The sequence below is a fragment of the Kogia breviceps genome, chromosome 12, assembly GCF_026419965.1.
Source record: "Kogia breviceps isolate mKogBre1 chromosome 12, mKogBre1 haplotype 1, whole genome shotgun sequence".
Taxonomy (NCBI): domain Eukaryota; kingdom Metazoa; phylum Chordata; class Mammalia; order Artiodactyla; family Physeteridae; genus Kogia; species Kogia breviceps.
This window is the reverse complement of record NC_081321.1, coordinates 33,899,840-33,917,651: the sequence shown is the minus strand read 5'-3', so window position 1 is coordinate 33,917,651 and position 17,812 is coordinate 33,899,840. Positions and strand designations below refer to the sequence as shown.

Here is a 17,812-nt window from a genome sequence, read left to right as displayed (position 1 = left end):
TAAAGAAAATGTAAAGGCCATAGCATAATAGTCTAGAGAAGACAAAGTTACCTAGTGACAATAATCTTCCAGTATTTTTCTCATTTTCATCCAAAGTAATTTATGAGGAAAATTTTAGTTTAGCAAAGGGGGAAAAAAGACTTGAGTAAAAAGATCAAAGGGCTGGACTGGATTATTGAAAGGAAACTTTATGAGTCTTGTCTGTGGTTCCAGAAAAACGGTCCTGTGTTAAGAGAGGGATAAAGTAGGTGACCATAAGGTCCTAATAACTTCTAGCTTTTTCATATTGTATCTTATTTACAGAGAGGAAAAGTGGCCCCAAAAGTCTGTCAATATAATATAAATGTAGCAGAACAAGGTGTAACAATCATTATGTCATGTACATTCCAGGGGAATAGGGTTTGGGGAGGCTGCCTGGCAAGTTTATGTTGCACAAAGCTCTACCTCCCACAGAGCCTTCTCTTAGCCCCTTAACAGCCCTATGAGATTTGTATCATTAAATACATGTTACATAAATGGCCATTTAAGGTTACACAACCAGAAGAAAGAGTAGAGGGTATGTGGAATACTTATTGACCACTAATGAATAAAAGCTCCTATGAAGAAAGTTTGTTCTACGTACTTTAATCAATATTAAAATAATTTGACAAATAAGCACTTGCACAAGCATAAATCTTAAATAAGGACATTTGTGATTAATAAAAGAAGTATCTCCAAAATCAATTGTTACTCTTTGGTTTCCTCAAACGTTGTCAGTACAGGAAAAGCATTATAATGAGGAGATATAGTTTGTGCTTTGGAGTTTGTTAGACCTCTTGAATCCTGACAAGCATGAACTGGATTACTTTGGAAAAGTTACTTAACCTCTCTGAGCTGCTGTTTCTTCCTCTATGAAAACAGAGAAAATAACATATATCCCACAGAAGTGTTTTGAGTAGAAACTTCCCAATATAGTGTATTTTTCTTTCCTTCCTTTTTTTCCATCTGTCTTTATTTATTTTCTACCCAATTTGGTCCCTTCAGCTTTTATTAAAACCAAATAGAAGTCACCTAACACTAACATCAGATTCTCAGGACAGTTACAAATTACAAGACAAATATAAATAGAGATATTCAGCTCCCATGAACAGTGAGTTTATATGTACAGCCAAAGGGTGTTCAGCAAAATAATCAAGAATTACCAAATGCTTTGAACCTAGGAGAATCTGGGAGACCAATGGCATTCTTCTGGAGCAGCACATTCCCACAGAACTACAACGGGAGCCACATATGTAATCTACATTCTCTAGTAGCCACATTAGAATAAGTAAAAAAGAAACCAGTGAAATTAATTTTATATTATCATTTCAAAATGTAATCGATATAAAAAAATTGAGATATTTTCATTCTTTTTTTTTACACTACGTCTCCGAAATCCGGTGTATTTTACACTCACAGTGCATGCCAATTCTAGCCACATTTTAAGTGCTCAGCAGCCACATGTGATTCATGGCTCCCACACTGAACAGAGTAGCACCAGACCTCAGTCTTCTGGGAAATAATGAACATAAAAAACAGAAGCCACTGGAAGGAAGCCCACTCACTATCTCTTGTAGGTAATGACAGGTTGCTAAGAGTTACTCCAGCCCAGATCTCAGGTCTGTACTGGGTTTCTGGGCCAGAAACCAAATGCCCCTTGGCAAGCCTCTGACCTCCTCATGAGCTTCTTTGTGACTTTTTAGAGGTTTTGGTCATTGACTTGTGAAACAGACAAACAAAAAAATGTTAGTCTTGGGACTAATAGGATATACTTCTAAATACCCAAAGCTCTGGTGGGAACAAAGGGATTTGGTGAATATCCTCAGAACTGCAAAAGCATTTTATGGTCCAGCTGTGAGGCCTTATCTCCTTGAATTGGCTGGGAACACCCAAATCGGTCCTATAACCTGGCTTTGAAAAAAAGGGCAATTTGGGGCAATTTATTGTCTTTTATTTGTTTGCAAAAATCAATGGAGCCTCATTAAGGAAAGGAAGGGGTTGGTCTTTCTGCTAGTTAATTTGATCTTTGTTGCTGTTTAGACAGGTGTGAAGGCTAGAAGTATCAGGTGTATTTACAGAACTTTTTGACTGGAACAAACCATTGTAAATCTCGTCATCAAACTTTTTAAACCTAGACACTCAACAGGGAAAAGCTTTAATTTTTGGACAATTAAAAACCACACATTTCACATTTAATTTCTCACCTATTGAAGGTTTTAAAATGTTTGACCCGTGACGTTACCAGAATTGGCACCCCAAGTCAAGCCCTCACTGTACCTCATTAGGACCTCTAGCCAAATAGGCTCCAACTTGCGTCATGAACTTCAACTTGACTCCCTTCTCCAGGTATTCTACTTCCCTTCGCCGTGCCCCCACCCCACCGCCTGCTGTCAGTTCACCCCATCATAACCTTCCCGAGGGTCACCTTTAATCACATCCTAGCTATGACTAATAATTATTTTCTAGTGCTATGTTTCAGGTATATATACTTTGCCCATTTAAAGCCTCACAACAACCCTTAAGTGTAATCACTCTTATGTGGATTTTACTGTTGAGAAAACTGAGGTTTAAAGTCCAAGATCAAACAATTTACAAGTGCTTTGAACTGAGATTTAAACCTCAGTAGACCGAGTCTCATTTCATGAACAAGAAACTATCTCAAAAATACTTGGTGGCTCCCCTTCTTCTTATGCAAGACCCTCCATCAACCTACATCCGAATTTCCTAAATCCATGCTTTTATTTAACATCATTTCAATTGTCAGAAATGCCATACCTTTGTACTTTAAACCAGTTTCAAGGTCCGTTTTATTTTACCCAGCTGAAACTGGTATCTTCATTTCCCCAGTTGGAACTGGTCTTTCTTTTGACAGGGTCCCCATAAAAACCCTTTACAGCCATTATTAATTTAAGACACTGCCCTGCCAAACTAGCTGTTTGACCTTGTGCAAGGCAACTACTGTCTCTGGTCTTGTTTCCTCCTCTGTGTCCAAAAAGATTGATAATGATAGCTATCAGGTGTACTTCCCTGGGTGGTTGAAAGATCAAAATGAATAATAAATGTTAAAGTATGCAGTAAGCTGCAAGTGCAACACAAATGTAAGAATTTCGTTGTGTCCACCTTCATATTTTCTGTGGTGCTTGGCACCATGTCTCACACTGAAATGGACCTATTTCTTTTTTTTCCTTGAATTTTATTTTATTTTATTTTTATACAGCAGGTTCTTATTAGTCATCAATTTTATACACATCAGTGTATACATGTCAATCCCAATCGCCCAATTCATCACAACCCCACCCCCACCCCCCCGCAGCTTTCCCCCCTTTGTGTCTATACGTTTGTCCTCTACATCAGTGTCTCAATTTCTGCCCTGCAAACCAGTTCATCTGTACAATTTTTCTAGGTTCCACATATATGCGTCAATATGCAATATTTGTTCTTCTCTTTCTGACTTACTTCACTCTGTATAACAGTCTCTAGAGCCATCCATGTCTCCACAAATGACCCAATTTTGTTCCTTTTCATGGCTGAGTAATATTCCATTGTATATATGTATCACATCTTCTTTATCCATTTGTCTGTCTATGGGCATTTAGGTTGCCTCCATGACCTAGCTACTGTAAACAGTGCTGCAATGAACATTGGGATGCATGTGTCTGTTTGAATTCTGGTTTTCTCTGGGTATATAACCAGTAGTGGGATTGCTGGATCATATGGTAATACTATTTTTAGTATTTTAAGGAACCTCCATACTGTTCTCCAGTGGCTGTATCAGTTTACATTCCCACCAACAGTGCAAGAGGGTTCCATTTTCTTCACACCCTCTCCAGCATTTATTGTTCGTAGATTTTCTGATGATGCCCATTCTAACTGGTGTGAGGTGATACCTCATTGTAGTTTTTTGGGTTTTTTTTTTGCGGTATGTGGGCCTCTCACTGTTGTGGCCTCTCCTGTTGCGGAGCACAGGCTCCAGACGTGCAGGCTCAGCGGCCATGGCTCACGGGCCCAGCCGCCCCGCGGCTTGTGGGATCTTCTTGTATCGGGGCACGAACCCGTGTCCCCTGCATTGGCAGGTGGACTCTCAACAACTGCGCCACCCGGGAAGCCCCATTTCCCCTTTTTGATCAAGAGCTTTCTCTGAAATCATTGCTGATCAAGAGCCAGGTTTACCACTCTTGAGGGAACTTTTCCCCTCAATGCCAGGAAAGACCTTTCTTGAGTGTAGTGTCCCACATCGGAGGGAAAGCACACAGATAGAAACCTACTAATATCACATTCAAGTACAAGGAGGAGTAGAAGGGAGAACTCTGAGACACTCTTATTTAAAGTCCATAAGTTATCAAGGTCATAGACAATGGAGTTTATTTGAAGTGTTATGTCATCATCAAAGTTTTGACGACCAGCTTCCAACTGGTCTGATTGGGATATCTTGGGAAATCTGTTTCATCAGATGTTTTCTGCTTCAATTTTGGGAAATCTTTACCTTCAGTTCACCAGATGATGTGCAGGTCCAGTCAGGTTAAGTGTGTCACATGAATCCAAGAGTCTATTCCCTGGAGTTTGGCAGTACTAGTGTTTGTTAGCAATAGTTATTAGGGGCTTTTCCAATGAGGTTGAAGAGAATTATTCTGGAGGTGTCTCTTCCAATAGATGAAATCTCCAGGTTGCAAATTTTGATGCTTAAGGTCTTCACCTCCTTAGGGTGCACTGTGAAAAGATTGCTCTACCTAGACATGGTTATTTTTAATTGAAGCAATTAGACCTTTGTGATATTGGAGTATCTCTCCTTTATCAATTGTGGTCAAAAGAAGCAGGAGTCACGTGCATTGGGCATCCTGTGACTATTTCAAAAGATGAGAGTTTAACAGTTCCTAAAGTGGTGGATCTACGATTTAGAAGGACCAGAGGCAACGCTTGTGACCAAGGTATTTAGAGGACCTCTACAAATTTTTCCAATTGAGTCTTAATAATGCTGTTAGTGCATTCAACTGAACCAAAAGATTGAGGGTGGTAAACACAGTGAAAGCGCTGTAAAACTGGCCAAACAATTAAAATATTTGACCTGTAAAACACGTTTCTCAATCACTGTAAAGTTTAAGAGGAGCTCCTCAATACAGATAATCCTTTCCAAAAGGATTTTAGCCACATAGAAGGCAGTAGCCTTTCTGCAAGGGAAGGCAATGTCAAAACATACGTACCATGGCTAAAACATATTTATATTCATGAGATGCAGGAAGTTGTAGGAAACCCAACTGCCAGATCTCAAATGATCCACCAGTTTAAAAATCCCATTAGCAGTATGAACAGGCTTCCCTTAGTTGTATTTCAGACAAGTGGGGCAGTGAAGTGGTCACTTTTTACAGCTTTATTAATGTTTCCCACAGCATTGATTCATTAATGCTATAATTTGTCAGAATACCAATGGTTTAATGCCTGTACAGTGGTGAGGAGTGGGGATTTTAGAATCTCCAGTAGGACTGGGTTGTTATTTGCTCTAAACTAGAGTTTACTGTTTATCAGACCAACAACTGTTGAATTTCCAATCTTGTTTTTCCTTTTCTGAGGCCCATTGTTGGGCCTCTCTAGCCAGTTTCCCTAAGTTATCATTCAGGGAAATATCCCTTTGGTCCTGACAGAGGTTTGTCTGCTCTTGGTTTCTTTAATGGCAGTGTCTCTGTAGAAATGTCAGCAAGGTGATTTCCCTTAGCTTTAAAGAGTCAAATTTAGAATATCCCAGAATCTTAATAGATAAAGTAGCAGGTAATAAATGCATCCAATAATTCCTGAACATAGGGGCATTTTTAAAATTTTATTTCCACCTGAAGTAAGGAAGCCATGTTGCTTCCACATTCCAAAATCATGAACGACTCCAAAAGCATACCTGCTATCAGTACAAATATTGGCGGTTTTGCCCTTGGCTAAAGCACAAACGCATGTAAGAGCATATAATTCAGCCTGTTGAGCTGAAGTAGCCATAGGTAAACATCAACAACATCAAAAGGAGTTGCAATAACAGACAAAGGATTTATCTCCAAAATATACAAGCAGCTCCTGCAGCTCAATATCAAAAACAAACAACCCAACCCAGAAATGGGCAGAAGATCTAAACATACATTTCTCCAAAGAAGGTATACAGATTGCCAACAAACACATGAAAGCATGCTCAACATCGTTAATCATTAGAGAAATGCAAATCAAAACTACAATGAGGTATCACCTCACACCGCTCAGAATGGCCATCATCAAAAAATCTACAAACAATAAATGCTGGAGAGGGTGTGGAGAAAAGGGAACCCTCTTGCACTGTTGGTGGGAATGTAAACTGATACAGCCACTATGGAGAACAGTATGGAGGTTCCTTAAAAAACTAAAAGTAGAACTACCATATGACCCAACAATCCCACTACTGGGTATATACCCTGAGAAAACCGTAATTTAAAAAGAGTCATGTACCACAATCACAATGTTCATTGCAGCACTATTTACAATAGCCAGGACATGGAAGCAACCTAAGTGCCCATCGACAGATGAATGGATAAAGAAGATGTGGCACATATATACAATGGAATATTACTCAGCCATAAAAAGAAATGAAACTGAGTTATTTGTAGTGAGGTGGATGGACCTAGAGTCTGTCACACACAGTAAAGTAAGTCAGAAAGAGAAAAACAAATACCGTATGCTAACACATATATATGGAATCTAAAAAAAATATGGTTCTGATGAACCTAGGGGCAGGACAGGAATAAAGACCCAGATGTAGAGAATGGGCTTGAGGACATGGGGTTGGGGAAGGGTAAGCTGAGACGAAATGAGAGAGTGACATGGACATATATACACTACCAAATGTAAAACCGATAGCTAGTGGGAAGCAGCCACATAGCACAGGGAGATCAGCTCGGTGCTTTGTGACCACCTAGAGGGGTGGGATAGGGAGGGTGGGAGGGAGATGCGAGAGGGAGGGGATATGGGGATATGTGTGTATGTATAGCTAATTCACTTTGTTACACAGCAGAATCTATCACACAATTGTAAAGCAATTATACTCCAGTAAAAATGTTAAAAAAAAAAGGAGTTGCAATAACATACCCAGCACCATATTTCCCATTGTCACTCTTTAAATAAGAACCACCAGTGAACCATGAGAAGTCAGCATTACCTAAAGGATTTTCTTATAGATCATCATGAGGAGTCAGTAGGTCAGCTGTCTATGTTAAGCAGTCATGAGGGAATTTGTTGATGTCAAAAGTGAGAAGAGGGGCTTCCCTGGTGGCGCAGTGGTTGAGAGTCCGCCTGCCGATGCAGGGGACGCGGGTTCGTGCCCCAGTCCGGGAGGATCCCACGTGCCGCGGAGCGGCTGGGCGCGTGAGCCATGGCCGGTGGGCCTGCGCATCTGGAGCCTGCGCTCCGCAAGGGGAGGGGCCACAGCGGTGAGAGGCCCGCGTACAGCAAAAAAAAAAAAAAAAAAAAAAAGTGAGAAGAGTAGCAGGGCTCGGGTTACGGTGTAAAAGAATCATGTGAGGAGCAGTTAACAAATAGACTTCGTAGGAGGTGAGGTGGTTGACTGAGAAATGTTGAGTGTGATGAGAATTCAGAAGGGCTTTTATTGCATGAGGTACAAAATGGTTAAGGGGGATCCCACAATTATCCTCTCAGTGGCTTTAACCAAAAGCTTACCATGTATTTATGTGCCATGGAAACGCTGTCACCCTACATGCAGACTAATAGAAATTGGACAATTTACCTCTAAATTGCACTCATTGTCTCTAATGGGCTAGGAAACTTACAGGGCTATTGTGAAGATTAAATATCACCCAGGTAACTAAAGTCACTCCAGGCACAGGACAGTCACTTGATATGTGGAGTCACCTCCCACAGGAACCAACACAATATCAGGCCCATTCCAGGAGTTCCCTGAGTAGGATGGACTCGTCAATTGATTGGAGAGGGTGGCGGTATAACCACGATCATTCCTTCAGTGTTCCCATATTAGAGAATAATATGATTGGAGGAGGTTGACAAAGAGAAAGGAAATGGGTAGTAATTTGAGGGAAGTAGTGAGGAAAGTAAGACAATGTCATGTACAGAAATGCAAGCATACAGTGACTGCCTTCTTAAAGGAACACAGGCATTGCTTTCTGGTCATAATTACAGAATTTGAGGGCTGAAAAGGGTCCCTGGAGATCCTAAACCTACTCCCTCATTGCAGAGGTAAAGCAGTCAAGACCCTGGGAGAAGACTGTAGAAATAGGGACAGAATTGAGTTCTGGGATCGGGCTATACTACCCCAGGAGCAGCAGGGGCCCCGATTCTCCCCTCAGGCCTGACTCCCCCTTTCCTTTCCCAAGGCCACTCAGTCACTATTCCTGTCCTTGAACATGTGGATGATTACTTCACAGATTTTGAAGATTCACCATATAGATCAACAATCTGCATATAATGTATTTCCTCTTTTTCATTTTTTATTTTCATTCTTTCTTGTTCCTAAGCTTTTCTTTCTTTTTTCCTCTGTTTTACAATTCTCATGTTGAAGGACTTGGTCTCATCCAGGCAGATGAGGCCATTGGATCTTCAATGTCTATAAATCCCTCTCCAGCACTGCTCACCCATTTTTTTGCATTGACCCGGTTTTTGACAGTCCAGTTACAATGAAAGACTGAATATACAAATGGACCACAGCTGACCATGTGTAAAAATAGGACTCTGACCTTCAATAGGCAGCAATGAAGCCAGGAACCAACACATTATCTACAGTTTTCAGGCCAGGAAGCAGGCTTACCATGTATAAGTCAGACTAGTAGGAAGTTTGACCACTGTTATCTAGCAACCATCTCAGGAATCTAAACAACAATCTTATAACAATTGGTCTAAAATGGCCATATTTATAACTGAGAGTTTCCCTAATTTTTGTACTCGCTTCCAACTTGGGACCAACCAGAGAAAGCCAAATATGCACCCCTGACAATCACATAGGACGACCCCCTTCTAGATAGCTTCATACAGCTTCCTCTTCCTACAGCCTCTAATCAGGACATAGCTGAAGACTTCCCTTCTCCCACTGTAAAGATTCCCCACTCCTCTGCCTGATTTTGAGTCTCTGCCAAAATGCAAGTGATAGTGGCTGACTTCCTTACTCCAGCGAACTCTGAATAAATATTCTTGAGTTGTTCTCATTTGGTTGGCATTTGTTTATTAGACAGTTAATTGTGGAGGTCCCACTGAGGCCCAGTATGGGCTTCCTGTTACTCCAGACCCCAGCTGAGCTGAGGCAGGTGTGGTACCCATAGATGTCCCTTTGTGCCATGCTGCCTGCAGCTTGTAGAGTTCATGATGATGTGGTAAATCCACTGGGTCTGAACTTCACTGTCTTTGTGTGAGTTCCTAGGCTATTTATTGTTTGGTGCCCATTTGTTTAGCCTCCTTGGTGGAATCAGGCCATTCCTTTCCATCCCTTTTTGCTGTCTTTTGTGTTACTGCTTTGTGTTGTGCTGTGTAAAAGTGTTGTGTGTCATAAGAAGGAGAATCAGGGGAAAAAACCAAGAATAGGTCTCGTGAGCCTTATTTGAGCTGACCTCACAGACCCGTGAGTTTGACGTTCTCTTTGGACTGCCATCCAGTTGGATGAACTTTGTTGAAGGCCATGAATCAAACCAGAAGAGGTTCTCCTTCTGTCTGGATTTTTATGTCCTAAGAGAATATTCTCTCTGGTTTTCTGCTGGCTGGGAGTACAGATGGTTCAGTTGGTTTAGTCTGTGTTCAGAGGCAGCTGTCATCTTGGAGGTCCAAGAAATGAGGTGCACAAGCATTACATTTGTACCAACTGTCCCCTTGGGGTATTTAAGTCTAAATGCTCTCTTCTACCAGAAAAAAAAAAAAAAAAAAAAGTCTGATTCTTGTATGCATTCTCATTAAAATCCTAATTTTGTTCCCCTTTCTAAATGGCACAACTTCACCAAGGAAGATTTGGGTCTTCAGTGCCCGCTCTGGAGAAGACTTAATTACAACAAAATTGTTCATTTAAGAGGAGCCTTAGAAAAGGAAGGAAGATTTCCCAAGCCCAATGGGCAGCACTTTCTGATTGATATGATGAGGACTCCAAACCAAATTCTGAATCAAAAATTGCTTCCTAAAAGATTCTTTGGCCAAAGCTAATGAACAATTTGAGAAACAGGCAAAAATAAACTAGACTTATTTCCCTAGTAGATCTTCCACTCTTTGTACTCCAGTTGGGTCCCTGTATCCAGTTTTCCCTCTTTATTCTTCTGATCTCTCTCCTTCTGCACCTCCACCCTCCTCTTGCTCTTGTCTAGATTCCTAACTTTTTCTCCTAAGTTCTTCTAAAACACCAAAGTACCAATTACTTCTAAATATTCATCCCTCTCATAACCAGATGTGCAGGCAACTGTAGAATTGAAGCCTTGAAACTAAGCTTAATTGAGATTTATAATGAATGACTTTCCTAACCTAAAGAAGACCAGCAAATACTCATGTATATATTTAGAATTCCTTTAGGTGCACATGACCCAGGATTACCTGACCCTTATTAACTTATATACATGTTGGTCAGACCCCCAGATGCTTAATCCTGATGGCAAAAACTGATCGGACTGACCTGGAAAGGGACCTGCAGTTTCCTTCTTTCCACAAGAAACCAAAGGATGATAAAAGGGGGGCGGTGTGTGTGTGTGTAAAAGTAAGTCAAAATCTCCTAAAAGCCATACCTAAAATATTTCTAATAAAAATTAACGGGACCATTGTCAATCATGTAAACAGAAAAAATTCCAGATAGACTAGAAAATAACTTCTGACATTCATGAGTTTAAAAAGTGCTGATGTAGCAGCACCCCTTCCATCTCACTGTGTCATTGGAGTTACACGGAAACTGGAGATCTAATTTGCAAATATAACTAAAATGGAAAATAGCCCCTTTAGCTGAACTACAAGATCTGGTAGGATATTGTGAAAGGGCTTTAGAACAAAAATGAGACAGGATGCAATACTGGCTCTGCACATCAAACAGCTAGATGGCCTATTCCCCAACCAAGATCTCACTGACAAGGACATTTGTAGATATTGTAAATAGAAGGAACACTGGAACATAGATGATCTTTTCTTATGAAAGAAAATCAAGACCAAGAAAAATTCCTCAATTCAGATCAATGAGGGTGCTCTGAGGAAAAAAAGCACTGAATTCCCTGCCCTGCCCTTAAGGATTCAAAAAAGATGAATTAATTATAAATATTGAAGGTCATCCTCATCAAATCCTGGTAGATATTGATGCTACTATTTCTACATTATATGATGCCACCTTTGCTGGCTCACTTCCTTGGAGTAAACATACCATACATGTGATAGGTATGTCAAATAACCACAAGTTTTCCCTGTCTCTCAGCCCTTAACCACAACTTTTCAGTCCTCGACTGAAAAGAAGTATCTTTGGTTTTCTGTGATACCATCCTACAGATTTAATTGGAAGAACCTTATTTAGCAAATGAAACTGTAGTATTCAATGCACACTAGAGAGACTATTTCTTGAGGTCCCAGAGGACTCTTCTATTCATAATAAAGTTGTGCCTGCACTGGATATACCTTTGCCTCTTTCATTATATTTTATGTACATTCCACATAAGGATCTTGGCACTGTACCTGATACTCTGTGTACTAAAAATCCCACTGACATAAGCAAAATAATTGGATCAGAACATATAACATTTCAGATAGAGACTACCAAACCACTATCTAAACTCCCCCAATATCCCCTGAAGCCAGAAGCAAAGGAAAGACTCAAACCTGTAGTTAAAAGCCTTACATCCAGATGTCTTCACTCACCTTCCACTAGCCCTTGTAACACTCCTGTCTTGCCAGTGAGGACACGATTTTTTCAAGACCGCAGCATCATCAGCAAAATTGTTAGCCCTCACTTCCTTGCAGCACCTAATCCAAATCCCATCCTGTTATCAATTCCTCCAAAAGCCACTTGCTTCACTGTTATTTGCTCTGCCTTTTTCAATGTGCCTCTAGACCAGGAGGGTCAATACTTCTTACCTTCACTTGGAAAGGAAAAGAGTATACCTGGACAATTATGGCCCTGGAGTTCACTGAAGCCCCGTCTACTTTTCCCAGGTGCTCCATCAAGACTTAAAAAAATCTAAATTTCTCTTGCAATGCAGTTCTGACACAATATGTAAATGATCTCCTACTTTGTTCAGAGAACATAAGCCTGTAGGAAGGATTCCATTTACTTGTTCTCAATCTTAGCTTAAAAAAAATAAAAAGGAGCATAAAGTTTCAAAAGAAATTACAATTTTGCCAGAAGCTGTTCATTATTTAAGTCATAAGATAGCAAAAGAGGGCAAAACACTCTCATCCTTAAATTAAAATTATCAAAACTTTCAGAAACCTTTGAGCTCCCTTGGTGTGAATACACACTTGCAATTATGGCCATACAGTCAATTCCCTCAGGAATACTTTTGTTCTCCCTCTGTAAATTAGTAGCTGGAAGACCCAAGTATCTAGGTATTCTAGACTCTGCCTTACTGCATATAGACATGGCAAAGAATTGCAAAGGACTCTTGTACCATATACCCAATACTTTCACCAACGGGTTAAGGCTGTCTTTTCTCAACATCACCTAAAAAGTGTCTTCATGATTTTCAAGTGAAGATTTTGTCTACTGGAAGACTGCTCTTAAAGAAAAACTGCTCTTAAACCTCATTGGAAGAGGCCCTATCAGGTACTGTTAAAAACAAAGTGGTGAAACTCCTAGGAATTAGTCTTCAGGTTCATATTTCACAACTAAAAAAAAAAAAAAAAATCAGAATTCCACACAATTGGAAAGCTACTGGAACCAGGAGGTCTCAAAAGGAGGATTCTCAGAGATCCTCCAGAAGCAGCCAGTCTTCAGAAGCAGACAGCTGACCCAACCTTCAGAACAAGCAAGTGATGATGGAGAATGGACAGCATTCACCCAAGGCATTGGACCAAGATACCTATCTAATTCCATTTTTGTTTCTTATCTGCTTTCTTATAATCAGTCTTCTCATTTTCCATCCACCCATAGTGATCCTTTTGGTTTTTTTGTCCCTACTTATTATGATTGTTAGGTCAGAACATGGTCAAACAGTTGCCACTTCCCCCAGTCTTCCTGTCTGCTGGATAAGCCATCTATCACCAGACCTCATAATAAAAACCTTTGGGAAATTCTGGTTTCATAAAATGAGACCATAGGTAATCTTAGACAATAGCATTCCTACTTTCACCTACATGTTCAGTTGATTCTAAACAAGTCAATCTGTGACTTTTCTACTGTCCCCCTCTCCCAGAAAAAGAGCCAATTGTCACAATCTATTGATAAAACTCTAGGTAATTATAAATTTAAATTCAATCTTTGTAGGGCAATGGGTTAAATGCTTACCACCAAGGAGAAACTAATAGAGATCCAAATATATGACCCAGCTAGTGTAGGTCCTTGGTTTTTGCCCTGTTCTGTGAACAACTCCTTTTTTCCCAGATCTCCACGTGTGCCTTCTGGATACTACTTCTACTGTGGCCAGGATGCCCAGTCCTGTTCACCTCCAGCTAACACTCAAGCATTTTGCGAAGAGTGGATCAAGATTTGTTTATACAGAGAGACCCTAATTCTAGAAATCACCAAGTTTGGAAATTCTAACTCATATGTGAGCTCTACAATCAATGAACACCCTTGATTATTCAGGCACACTTCTTGAAGGACTTATTGGCTCATTTATGCAAACAATTGGAGCAGTGTTCTCTTTGGTGGGAATCACGTGAATCAAGAAAGGCTGAAAGAAACCTATCTCTAACTTTGGCAAAAGTTACTGATAACATAACCTCTGTCCTAGATGGAATTCAGATCAGTATCAACTCACTGGCATTGAGTAGTGATGGACAGTCACATTGCTCTAGATTTCTTGTTGGCTATTCATGGTGGCATCTGTACTATTGCTAATACTTGTGCTTGGATCAATAAAAACAGACTAGGTGAAATAGGCTACGAATTGCCTTCAGGAAAAAGCTGTTCAGATTTCTAAGTTTGATCCTCATGGCTTATAGGATTTTTTCTTTTGATCTTGATTGGGCAGTGGGGTTCCTGGTTTTGAAGCACCTTACATGGACTACTGTGTTTTTTTCATAGTGGTTATAATGATGGTCCATTGCATTCTCTCTGGAGTCTTAAATGTAGATGCTCTCTCATCATCTGATTGCCATGATGACAAGAAAAAGGTCAGGAAGATCTTTCAATACAGTTGGCTATGAAGACAACAAGACAATGTCTGGCACTGAAGTTCAGAATCTCTAATTTGCTCTGAATTTGTCATCCTCTCACATGTGAGATAATCACCAAAATGGGGGACTGAGAATAGAAGATACAAATGGACAATGCCCAGACCTTATCTAGAAAAAGCACTCTGACAAGCAACCTGCAGCAACAAGCCAAGGAAATCAATCCATTACCTACAGTTTCCAGACCAGTATCTATAAGTCAGATTTGGAGGAAATCAGACCACTATCTTGAGCAACCAGCCCAGAAACTTAAACAATAACCCCTGTAACAATTGGTCCGAAATGGCCATGGCTTTATTTATAACTGAGAGATTCCCTAATGTTTATCTCCAATTCCAACTTAGGTCCAACACATAAAGCCAAATATGCAACCCTATCAATCAGTGGGATTCCCTGCTTCTAGATAGCCGACCTATAGCTTCCTCACGCCATTAGCCGCTAATCAGGGCATGCCGGAAGCCTTCTGTTTCACCTCGACGAAGTTTCCCCACTCCTCTGCCTGCCTTTGAGTCTTTGTTCAAATGAAGATGATGGTGGCTGACTCCCTTGCTCTAGCAAGCTCCGAATAAATCACCTTTAGTTGTTACTATTTGGTAGGTCTTCATTTATTTCCACAGCATCATTAAATCATGTTGAGCAACCCTGAATGGCCTAGGCAGGGAGCTGGGCTAGGATTCAGAAGTACTGTATCACCCCTGCTGAAGGGGGACCCAATAGAGTCTGGTTCTGGCCAGGTACCTTCCACAGAGATGTCTTCCTGAGTTTGGTGGTTCTGGACCTCCACACTTTTGGTCACTCCCCTTCAACTGTCGAGACTGCTCCAGCAGAAATCTGGTTCCAGAAATTCTCTTGTCTTTGCTTCAAGAGAAATCCTGCAAGTAATAGGAGATAAAGAGGAGAATAAGAGGAAATATGAGTATGAAACAGGGAAGAAGATGAAGGGAAAGCAAATAAGCTTTCACATATCCCATGGTTCCTGTAAAAATGTTTGGCACTTCAGTGAAACAACAAAACTGAGGCACTGTTGCATGTGACCATGCAAGGGGCAACAATGAGAAGATGGTTAAAATCAGTGCAGGCAAGTGAAAAAGGTACTTAGAACATCGTCCCAGGGAATGGAGACGCATTTCATATAAGCTTCTAAGGTTGCTCTGCCAAACCCTTCAGTGGCTCCTTCATCTGGAGGAGAAGGCTTTAGGTTCCTATAAGGCCATCAGGTGGGGAGCTTTTGTGGTGTTCTCTTCACATTGTATTCTTTGTGAAGAGTGCACTGGATTGTTCAACATCTCTACCTGCGGGACCCAACGATGCTCACTCAACTCTTTTAAGATCAGAAGGGAGTGGGTGTGGGGATACAGTATGTGATGGCCTTGACCTCTCCTACTTCAGGCCTCCCAGGGAAAAAGCTGAAGAGGACGGAGGCACAGCGGGGTAGCTCCTCATGCAATCAGGTTAGCTTGCCTGCTCTGGCTTTGCATCCCTCTGGGCTCTTAGTAGGCCTTGACCTCAAGTAGGGGACACTTGGGATTTTTCCAAGCCCTGAGGTCTCCTCAGCTCTATGGAGACCTGTAGAGGGCCTGGGTCACCTAGTGGTACTTCTTCTCGGGCTGATGTGGTATAGATTCTTTTGCAGGTAAGTAACATTCAAGTCAAACACAAAAACATGAAGGAAATTCAATGCAATGCTCACTTGCAGTGAGTTACAGGGAAAGGATTGCAAGTTAATTATGTCCCTCTAATTTATCCCCTAATTTTGTAACTAAATAAAATGAATATACCTGATTTTGTTACATTTTAAGAAGCAGTGCCTTCTATAACCTTTTCATGTTGGAATATACTAAAGCCATTACATTTATGTTTTTATTACCAGGTCATAATTTATTATTTTTTTTTAATTTAAAGGCATAAGCAAAGTTTGGTTTTAGTCTTAGAAAAGAAAAGAGATTTTTTTTTTTTTTTGCGGTACACGAGCCTCTCACTGTTGTGGCCTCTCCCTTTGCGGAGCACAGGCTCTGGACGCGCAGGCTCAGCGGCCATGGCTCACGGGCCCAGCCGCTCCGTGGCATGTGGGATCTTCCCGGACCGGGGCACGAATCCGTGTCCCCTGCATCGGCAGGCGGATTCTCAACCACTGCGCCACCAGGGAAGCCCAAGAAAAGAGATTTTTAAAGAAAGATGAAAGTGCTCCAAGAGGCTGTCCAGATTCAATACGAAAATCTCATGGTTGGTTTACATTAAGGGTAGGGATAGAAAAGCGTGGGCATCACGTCCACTCCTGTGTCATCAGACATTGCTCCTCCCTAGGCCTAGGGTCCTGGCACTGGCTTTTTCATCCTGGAGTCCTAGAGCCTCTCCTTTCCCGCACATCAGTTTCACTGTACAGGGACCAGTCACCCGAAGGCTGCCTTGCCAAATGCCCAAGTTAAATTGCTTTGGTGGGACATTTGTAGAAACTCTAAGCAGGCAGCCAACACCCTCTACAGAGAGCAGCAAAATGTCCTCGGTGCACTGTGAACCTAATCCCTAGGGAGTCAGGGCCACTTCTCCTGGGTCTGAGGGCCCTCCTGGATTCTGCAAACCCCAACCGTGGGAGCCTCTCCTCCACCTGTGTCTCAACTTCTCAGAGATTCTAGCACCTGTGTTTATGTGGAAGATTCTGGCACGGATACCTGTGCAGGCCAAGACCTGGAGACTTCTGCCTGAATCTCAGAGGGGATTGAGTTTGCAGTGTCAGGAAGTTTAAATCAGGCCAAGGAACAGGAGACTCTTCATTATTCTTCCTCTCCCAAGTCAGCTAATTTAATGCCAGTTAATTAGTTTTTGAATTGTAGAGATTCAGAATTAAATATATATATATATGTTTTATGTTGAAGATTTTTACATAAAACAATTTACTATGTTTCATTTTTAAAATATTTTATATAAAATACATAAATAGAAAATAAAGTTAGTAGATCTTACCGAATGATTATAATCATTATATTCTTAATGAATGATTATAAACCATCACCCTAGTGTCATCACCAAGGCCACTACTTCTCTTATGTAACCTTCACTGAATCTCAAATGAAAAAAACAAACAGACAAACCAAGTTTTGTGCTGACATCAATGTCTTTCTAGGAATTTTATTTTCTGAAGTTTTTTCATTCATCTGAAGAGAGATCATGGGAACAGTATTACCTGAGGTCTTGCATGATGACTTGGATATCAGTGCATTTTACCCCTGAAAGTTACTTTTGCTGAGTAGCAAATTCATGGCTCACACTTATGTCTGTAAATATTGTACTCCGTTTTCTTCTTGTACAAATTATTGCAAGAAGGCTGATGAGATTCTAATTCTCTTTCCCTTGTATGTCACTTGCTTTTTTGCTCCTAGACGACCAAACAATTTTTCTTTCTTGAAAACCCAGTAATTGCAGTGGCATATGCCATGCCATTAGTGATTCTAAATTCAATGTTCAGTGTGTCTTTTTTATATTTTTTTAACAT

At 40.8% G+C, this 17,812-nt stretch overlaps 1 long non-coding RNA gene across 1 annotated transcript in view; it reads right to left on the bottom strand.

The window, feature by feature from the left end:
- Positions 1-17,812, bottom strand: part of LOC136792261 (uncharacterized) — a 221,407-nt gene that overhangs the window by 158,383 nt on the left and 45,212 nt on the right. Inside the window, exon 2 of the long non-coding RNA XR_010835790.1 lies at positions 15,061-15,194. This is a non-coding gene — a long non-coding RNA (uncharacterized lncRNA). The remainder of the gene's footprint in view (positions 1-15,060; positions 15,195-17,812) is intronic.